Source organism: Rhinopithecus bieti, unplaced genomic scaffold (assembly GCF_001698545.2).
Source record: "Rhinopithecus bieti isolate Rb0 unplaced genomic scaffold, ASM169854v2 scaffold_11161, whole genome shotgun sequence".
NCBI classification, from domain to species: Eukaryota; Metazoa; Chordata; class Mammalia; order Primates; family Cercopithecidae; genus Rhinopithecus; species Rhinopithecus bieti.
The window spans coordinates 239,757-249,732 of NW_016806937.1; the positions used below are offsets into that span (position 1 = coordinate 239,757).

The window sequence follows — 9,976 nt, forward strand, 5'->3', positions numbered from 1 at the left end:
TGGCCCACGCCTGTAATCCCAGTGACTCTAAAGGCTGAGGTAGGAAAATCAATAACAACATTCACAATGTTCTGCATGAAAATAAGCAGGAAAATGTAAGCTCTAACAGAAAAATCAATCTTTGCAAGCAGATCAGAAATGACAGAGATGTCGGAATCGGCAGATAAGGAATTGAAAACAGCTATAATAGTTTCAAGGAGCTAAAGGAAAATATGAACCAAATGAGAAGAGAAATGGAAACTACTTTTAAAAATCCAAATAGAACTTCTAGAGCTCAAAATACAGCATCTGCAATAAAAAAAAATTAACTGGATAGGACTAAGATCAGATTAGATAATGCAGAATAAAATATCAGTGAACTTGGGGCCAGGCGTGGTGGCTCAAGCCTGTAATCCCAGCACTTTGGGAGGCCGAGGCGGGTGGATCACGAGGTCAGGAGATCGAGACCCTCCTGGCTAACACAGTGAAACCCCGTCTCTACTAAAATACAAAAAAAAAAACTAGCCGGGCGCGGTGGTGGGCGCCTGTAGTCCCAGCTACTCGGAGGCTGAGGCGGGAGAATGGCGGGAACCCGGGAGGCGGAGCTTGCAGTGAGCCGAGATCGCGCCACTGCACTCCAGCCTGGGCGACACAGCAAGACTCCGTCTCAAAAAAAAAAAAAAAAATCAGTGAACTTGAAGACAAGGCAGTAAAAACTATTCAGTCTGACACACATGGGGGAAGAAGGCTGAATAAACAAAGAAAGACTAAGAGGACATGGCTGTTATCAGTCACAGTTCTGCAGAGGGACAGAAGCAATGGGATATATATATATATATATGAATTCATTAGGGAGAACTGACTCACATGATTACAAAGGCAAAGTCCCATGGTATGCTGTCTGCAGGCTGGAGAATGAGAAAACCTAGTTGCATGTCTCAGTCCAAGTCTAAAAGCCTCAAAATTCGGAAAGCCAACAGTGCAGTCTGCAGCCTGAGGCTCTGGGTCTGAGAACCCCAGGGGAGCCACTGGTGCAAGTCCCAGAGTCCAAAGGCTAAAGAACCTGGAATCTGACGCCCAAGGGCAGAAAAAAAGGCATCCCACTCTGGAAGGGAGAGAGAGAGAGAAGCTAGGTTAGCTCTTCATCTAACTTACTTGTGCTTTCAGGGCCTGCTCAGCCCAATCACGTATATACCACTTCCATTTGACAATGGAATGCTGCTGTGCATGCCTGACTTTGTGGCTAGATGGGTCAGACAACACCTACTCCATGATGGGCAGCTCAGGTCATAAGGAAACTTGGTGGCCCGTGATCAAGCATTCAGTTTCTATTATATTAAGGCCCAGTAGCAGACCGACTAGGTTTTCTGTGTCTCAAAAAGAGAGTAGTAGGCCGAGCGCAGTGGCTCATGCCTGTAATCCCAGCACTTTGGGAGGCCGAGGTAGGCAGATCACCTGAGGTCGGGAGTTCAAGACCAGCCTGACCAACATGGAGAAACCCCATCTCTACTAAAAATACAAAATTAGCTGCGCACGGTGGCAAATGCCTGTAATCCCAGCTACTCAGGAGGCTGAGGCAGGGGAATCGCTTGAACCCAGGAGGCAGAGGTTGCCGTGAGTGGTGAGCTGACATCGCGCCATTGCACTCCAGCCTGGGCAACAAGAGAGAAACTCCATCTGAAAAAAAAAAAAAAGAGTGGTCATCTGCAGATGCAAGCAGGACCTCGCTCCAAACCCTCAAGGCCTCCTTTGTGATTCACCTATAGAGACCTGCCAAGGCTCCAGACAGCATCCCTATCTGCCACTGACACCTCAAGCACCATGGAATCTGCTGGATCATGTGGCCCAAGAACCAGAGCAGCTTGTGCAGCAGTCTGGATCTGTTGCAGAGCCTTCCCCTGTTCTGGGCCCCACTCAAAACCAGTAGCTTTTCAGTCACCTCATCAAGGGACCAGAGCAGCACATCCAAATGAGGAATGTGTTGCCTCCACAATCCAAATAGGCCCACTAGGTGTTGTGCCTATTTTCTGGTTGTGGGGGGGCCAGATACAACTTATCCTTCACCTCAGAAGGGATATCCCAACAGCCCCACATCACTATACCCCCAGAATTTCACTGAAGTAGAAGACACTTGAATTTTATTTGGATTTATTTCCCACCCTCTGATATGCAAATATTTTACCAATAAGTCCACAGTGGTTGCTACTTCTCATTCACTAGGTCCAGTCAGCTTAATGTCATCAATGTAATGGACCAGTGTGATAGCTTGTGGAAGGTAAAAGCAAACAAGATCCCTGGGAGCCAGATTATGACATACAGCTGGAGAGTTGATATATCCATGAGGTAAGACAGTGAAGGTGTATTACTAACCTTGTCAGCTGAGGGCAAACCGCTTCTGGTGGGCCTTATGGACAGGTATGGAGAAAAAGGCATCTGCTAGATCAATAGCTGCATACCAGGTACCAGAATATGTGTTAATTTGCTTAAGTAAGGAAGCTACATCTGGTACAGCAGCTGCAATTGGAATCACCACTTTATTAAGCTTACAATAATCCACTGTCATTCTCCAAGATCCATCTGTCTTCTGTACAGGCCAAATAGGACACTTGAATGGGGATGTGATGAGAGTCACCACCCCTGCATCTTTCAAGTCCTTGATGGTGGCACTAATCTCTGTAAACTCTCCAAGAATGTAATATTGTTTTTGATTTACTATTTTCCTAGGTAAAGGCAGCTCTAATGGCTTCCATTCGGCTTTTCCCACCATAATATCCTTCACTCCCACAGGTTAGGGGACCAATGTGGAAATTCTGACAGCTATGTCTATTCCAATTATGCCTATTCTAATTATGCATTCTAGAACTGGGGAAATACCTACAGGATAGGTCCAGGGACCTACTGAACCCACTGTAAATTGGAACTGAGCTAAAACTCCATTAAGTAACCTAGCCCACATAATCCCTTACTCTAACTAGAGTGCCACAATGACGTTTTGTGTCTCATTTTAAAAATTCCTTTAAGTGATCATTGTCCAAAGCAAAGATAATAACAATGCATTGTGGGATTTATAACATAAGTAGAAATTACATATGTAACAATAATAGCACACAGCATGGCAGGAGAAATGGAAGTATTCTGTTTTAAGGGTCTAATATGTAAAGTAGCATAGTTTTAGGAGATATACTTTGGTAGTTAAAGACACATTGCAATCCCTAGAACAAACACACACACAGAAAAAGAAGAAATAAAATGAAATAATAGTAATATAAACAATAAAATGTATTAATAATAAAATGAAAAATAGTAAAATAAAATGGAATACAAAAAACATTCAATCATTATCATTCAAGAAAAGACAGGAAAAGAACAAAAAATAAATGAAACAAAGAACAAGTTAGTAGACTTAAAGCCAACCATTTCAATAATTGCATTACAGGTAAGTGGACTAAATGAAGAAATTATAATGCAGAAATTGTCAAACTGGACAAAAAAGACCCAGCTATATTACTCAAGAAATTAACATTATATATACAAACATAGTTTAAAGGTAAAAGTATAGGGAAATGATACACCATGCACACACTATAGCTGGAAGAGCTATATTCATATCAAAATAGACTTCAAGGCAAGGAATATTATCAGAGATAAAGGGAAACATTTCTTTTTTTTTGAGATGGAGTCTCACTCTGTCACCCAGGCTGGAGTGCAATGGTGCAATCTTGGCTCAATGCCACCTCTGCTTCCCGAGTTCAAGTGATTCTCCTGACTCAGCCTCCTGAGTACCTGGGATTACAGGCGCATGCCACCATACCCGGCTCATTTTTGTATTTTTAGTAGAGACAGGGTTTCACCATGTTGGTCAGACTGGTATCAAACTCCTGACCTTGTGATCCGCTTGCCTCAGCCTCCCAAAGTGTTGGGATTACAGGTGTGAGCCACTGCGCCGGACCAATATTTCATAATGATAAATAAGTCAAGGCAAAAAGATAGGTATTAAAAAGGTATTGGCCTAATAACAGAACTTTAAAATACATGAAACACAAATTGACAGAAATGAAAGGGTAAATAGACAAATTTAAATTATAGTTGAAGTTTTCAAAACTCTTTTTGCAATAATTCATAGGACAAGTAGACAGAAAATCCATAAAAATATAGATGGCTTGAACATCACTGTCAACCAACCTGACTTAAACAATATTCACTCACCAGGTACAAAGTACATATGCTTTTTAAAAAATTGATACATAATAGATCTACATATTTTCATCTACATGTGGTAATGTGTTACATCTATATAATATATAAAGATCAACTCAGGATAATTGGGATATATACCAACTTCAATGTTTACTTTTTCCTTATGCTAGGAATATTCTAATTATTCTTTTAGATATTTTGAAATGTACAATAGATTATTATTCTTTTCATGTGCACATGGGACATTCAGCAAATAGGCCAAATGCTGAACTAAATGTAAAAAGCAAAATCATAAAGTTTCTTAGGAGAAAATTTTCACAATCATGGGGCAGATAAAGATTTCATAGACGGGACAGAAAATACACTAACCATAAAGAAAAAAATTGATTAAAATTGATAAATTGGATTTCATCAAAATTTAAAACTTCTTGTCTTCAAAAGACAAGTGAAAAGACAATCCACAGTCCAGAAGAAAATACTCATACATATATCTGGTAGGACTTATATACAAATATAAAAAGAACTCATAATGCAATAATTAAAAAGACAAATTGAAAATTTTAAAGATAAATTTTTCAGCAGACATTTCGAAAAGAAAATACACGGGTGTCCAGTGAGCACATCATCATGGAAATGCAAAGTAAAACCATAATGAGATGTGACTACATACCCACTAAAATTTAAAACACTGACAGCATTGAGAGTTGGTGAGGATGTGAAACAACCGGAACTTTCATACACTGCTGATAGGGGTGTGAAATGGAATCATCACTTTGGAAAACAGTTCAGCAGTGTCAAAGTTGAACATACTATATTTACTATACGACCTAAAAGTTTCACTCGGAGGTATGCAAATAAGAGAAATGAAAACACATTCACAAAAGGCTTGTGTGTAAACATTCATAGCTACTTTATTCACAATAGCCAAAAATGTGAAACAGCCCCAAATTTAGTCAACATTGACAATCAAGTTGTAGTATAGTCTCTACCATAGAATACCACTCAGCAACAAAAAAATAATAAACAGTGTGGGGGAATCTTTAAAACATCGTGCTAACCAAAAGAGACTGACACAAAAGACTACAACCTTTGTGACTGCACTTTTGTGGAGTTCAAGGGCAGGCAAAACTAATCTATATGAATAGAAATCCAGCAAGTGGCTGCCTGGGTCGGGGGTGGAGGAATTTACTACAAAGGGGCTCAGAGGTATTTCTGGGGTGATAGAAATGTTCTATATCTTGGTTGTGATGGTGGTTACATGGGTGTATACATCTGTCAAACCTTATCAAACTGAACACTTAAAAAATCAGGTGCATTTTGGTGTATGTATGTTATATTTCAATAAAGTTGACTTTTTTAACAAGAGGTTTTTGTCCTTCAGGAGGTGTCATTCCAGATGGGGAAACCATATTAAAAGCCCAGGGGACTCCCCTGTGGTTCCACATAAGCCGGAAGGGCATTCTACATTACTTTATGCCTTGCATACCTAGGTGCCGTGAAGATCCAAGGAGAGGGAGGTGGGTGGCGGACTAGTCAGTGTAAGTTTCATGAGGAATCTGATGCTTGGAGAGAAAGTTTGGAAAACAAATAGACTATAGGGTCTTGGAAGCAAGGTAAAGGATTTATAAGGCTGAAAATGGGCATTCTTGGGATCCTGAGTTGGGTGATGGCAGTGTGAGAGTTCTACAGGTGGGGAATCCGAGGGCAAGAGTCCAGGAAGGAAGCTCTGGAAGGTGGGTAAACACCGACTGATGGAGGTCTGCTCTAGTGAGGTGACCTGAGGATACAAAGGAAGGAGTGGACCTGAGATCCATTCCAATGAGCACAAGCCCTTGGGAGATGCCGGCTGTCTCTTATAGAACCTTCTAAACCATGGAGAGGATGGAGCTGAGACTCTGAAGTCTATTGCCCTAGCTCCAAGCTGGCTCCACCACAAAAAAACTTTGGGAAAATTTCTTAAGCATCCAAACCTTAGCTTTCTCATTTGTAATATGGGATGAATAATTCTTAACATGCAAGGTCATTGAGATGATTAGAGGTGAGGTAGATAAAATACCTGGCATAAAGTAATAATAAATGAAAGACATTATAATTAGTCCTAAGGTTCATCAGAGATTCCTGAGACCCCCTGTGAGGTGTCTCCTTCTTTTAGGTCTCAGGGGTGGGGTCACAACTATGCCAGATTAGTGAAAAGCAAACCACTAATAAATACATCAATGTACAAGTGTACTCATCATCAAGGACAAGTAACAATAGGTACACATGTCCTTTACATGTGTGTGGCACATGGTCAGCAAAAAGAGAAGGAGGTGGGTCCCTTTGTCTCTTTCACTAAAAAACAATGGGTCAGGGCGCCCAACTATGGAAATCTTGGCAAAGGGGTTCATAATTCAGTTTCTCCACTGGGAGAAAGATGCCTTTTTAATCTGCAAATTGATGGAAAGTAGCCTACTTACCCTAACATTTCTGTCATTAAGTGGCCTCCTTGATACTTTGATGCAGGTAACTGTGACTCTCAGGGAATCCTAGGAGACCGATTGTTCCAGAATCTCTTCTCCAGGTAGGGGCATGTGTTGCAGGTGTTGGACAAGCACAAACTTAATACAGTTGCTCAGATCCAGGGAAGATTATTTTTCCTACATTGAAAAAGACAAGCATTCACTGAGCATCCACTGCTTACAAGGCAGGTAGTGTGTTAAAGGCCTTACCTAAAGTGCCTGGGGTGACCATTCATTTATTCAGCAATTATTTATTGAGTTGCAACAAGAAACTGCGTAAGATGTCAGGGATGCACTGGGGTCAGGGAGACAAGCAAACAGATCACAACTACAGGGTCGTAAATATCACAACAGAGTAGGACCAGGGCAGAGAGGCAACACCTAATCTGGTCTCGGCAGAGGAGGGTGCAAGAAATCTTCCCGGAAGGAGTGAGACCTAAGCGGAACACGGAAGCCCGACTGAAAAGTAAGTTAATCGGGTGAAGGGGAGGTGTGGATGGGAGGTTGTGGGGGAGTGGAACATTTCAGGCAAAGGAAAGAGCAAGCCCTAAGGCCTGGCAGTAAGAGAGACAGAGAGTAGTTCATTAGAGGAATTGTTAGCAGTTCACTATGGTTGGAGCAGAAAAATGGCTGCAGCAGTAAGCAAAGGTCTGAGCATGAAAGATTGACAGGCCTGGAATCGAGTTACAGATTTAGCAAATGAAAACACAGTTGCTAAACCTGATGAACACTACCTTAGCCAGGTGATCAAGGTCAACATCGACAGTGGTAAGTCATATGGACAGTACAGACCCTTAATGAGATGTGATGAGAATGGCTCCTGACCTCTGTGGCCTTCCTCCCAAAAAAACAATACCCCAGCCTAATCACGAGAAAAACATCCGAGAGGCTGAAGTGAGGGGCATTCTACAAAACCCAAGACCAGTGCTCCTCAGAACGGTCAAGGTCATCAAAAACAAGAGAAGTCTAAAAAACTGTCACAGCCAAGAGGAACTAAGGAGACTTGACAACTAAATGTGATATGGTGTCCTGGACAGGATCCTGTAATAGAAAAGGACATTGGGGGGAAACTAAGGAAATCTAATGAAGTATGGACTTTAGTTAATGATAATATATAAATCTTAGTTCATTAATTGTGACAAATGTATCATACTGGCATAAGCTTTTTTTTTTTTTTTTTTTTTTTTTTTAGAGATGACATCTTACTCTGTCACTCAGGTTGGAGTGCAATGGCGCAATCATGGCTCACTGCAGCCTTGAATTCCTCGGCTCAAGTGATCCTCCCACCTCAGCCTCCTGAGAAGCTAGGATTACAAACGTGCGCTACTGCACCAACTTGACGTAAGATATTAGTTATAGGGGAAACCAGGTGCAGGATGTGTGGTAACTCTGTACTATCTTTATATTTTTTTCTGTAAATCTAAAATGATTCTAAAATTAAAAGTTTATTTAAAAATGCAGGTTGCCCAGTTAAATCTGAATTTCAGGTAAACAATGATTTTTTTTAGTGTTAAGTATATCCCATGCAATATTTGAAGCATCATTATACTAAAAAATTATTCAGTGTTTATCTTAAATTCAAATTTTACTGGGTGTCTTGGCAACTCTGCCTGGAAAGGGGTTTACCCTGAGAACAGTAAGAAGGGCAGTGATGAGCTTCCGAAGGTCTCAGCCAGGACAGCACATGATGTGCCACTTCTACAGCAGATGTACAGGTGAGGAAACTGAGGCTCAGTGATTTAGCCAGTCTCCTCGCTAGCTTAGTGGGGAAGCAAGGATCTGAACATGGGCCTGCGTCACCCTAGGCCCATGTCTGTCCATTACACCTCCAGACTTCACAAAACTTTTCTTTTCTTTTTCTTTTTCAACTTTTATTTTAAGTTCAGGATACACGTCCAGGATATCCAGGTTTGTTACATAGGTAAATGTGTGCCACGGTGGTTTGCTGCACAGGTCATCTTATTACCTAGATATTAAGCACGGCATCCATTAGCCATTCTTCCTGCTTCTCTCCCTCTCCCCACAACCCCTCAGCCCTGACAGGCCCCAGTGTGTGTTATTTCCCCGTATGTGTCCATGTGTTCTCATCGTTCAGCTCCCACGTATAAGTAAGAACATGCAGTGTTTGGTTTTCTGTTCCTGCATTAGTTTGCTGAGGATAAGGGCTTCCAAATCCATCTATGTCCCTGCAAAGGACATCACAAAACTTCTTCCAGAAACATCCACCTCCATGAAGAAGAGCATAAATTCGCCCTTGTTGGCCAAAAAAAAAATGAAGTCGGGGGTCAAGAGCACATATTGAACCCGGAGGACTCCAGTAAAAGCAGGCAAGTACTCCTGAATACTAAAACACAGGGCCACACTTCCTGCTGGCCACCAGCTCTCCGCGGAGGTCTCCCTCTCCCTCTTCTCTGCCTTCACCATCACAGTCAAACTAGGGATACTCAGAGCCATGAACTAAAATGTTGGAAGGGGCCTTAGGAGCCATTCATTCATCCAATATCCCGCTTTGGGCAGGATTCGCATCCACAGTTGTCGCCATGAATGTCACCTCCCTGGTTTGGCTCTTAACTCTTGGCTCCTGTTTGTGGCAGTCTTTTCTTACCTTCAGTTCCCTGCTTCCAGTCTGTTCAGGTGTCAGAAAGCAGTTCACCAAGCGAACTAGACCTATGTGTTAAGTAAAAGTTAGTGGTCTCAAGCAAGGGCCCAGAAGGCTCTTCTGTGTGGAAAGAGAAACTTTGTAATGTGTATTCCTGCTGCTCAGGGATGTTTGGGGCTTACCTCCTCCCCACCTTGTTCCAAATAGATGTTGCTGCTTTAGACCTGGGTTCCATAGTGATGAAGTTAAATAACTGCATTTAGCTCAGCACAGCCCAGGAGTTACATTAGCGTATTTTAGTAGCACAAGGGAGAATACAGAGGATCAACAGAAGGGTGACGTGTGCTCGGCCGGCAGAGTCTCCTGCAGGAAATTACTGACGCCAGCCAGCTGCTCCAGGCCCCTGCTGGGCTGTTTCTCCTCCTCTCCTATCTCTCAGGGGATGGCCGTCCTGCTACGGCTTGTCAGCTCTGGAAGACAAAGAGGGTAAAACTTTCAGTCTGCTGAGTGCCTGTCTCCAGCACGTTCCCTCCAGAAGCCACCGCTAAACACAGCCCTGCCAGGGGTGGGGGTGGGAGGAATTGTCCAGCAATCCTCTTTTCTCTAGAAATGGGATTGGAAATGGGGTAATCATCTAAATGGGCAGTCCTGATGAGTCGATAAGCATAACTCCCATTTTATTACGGTGATGAGGCTGCCTGGG

General features: G+C 42.4%; 1 long non-coding RNA gene across 1 annotated transcript; it reads right to left on the reverse strand.

Annotated features, from left to right (window-relative positions):
- Positions 1 to 5,162: 5,162 nt before the first annotated feature.
- LOC108533838 (uncharacterized) lies at positions 5,163 to 9,736 on the reverse strand. Its single transcript, XR_001886828.1, has 3 exons — positions 9,456 to 9,736; positions 6,633 to 6,812; positions 5,163 to 5,953 (listed from the first exon to the last, which is right to left on the reverse strand). It is a non-coding gene; the product is annotated as an uncharacterized LOC108533838 (long non-coding RNA).
- Between the last annotated feature and the right edge of the window lie 240 nt (positions 9,737 to 9,976).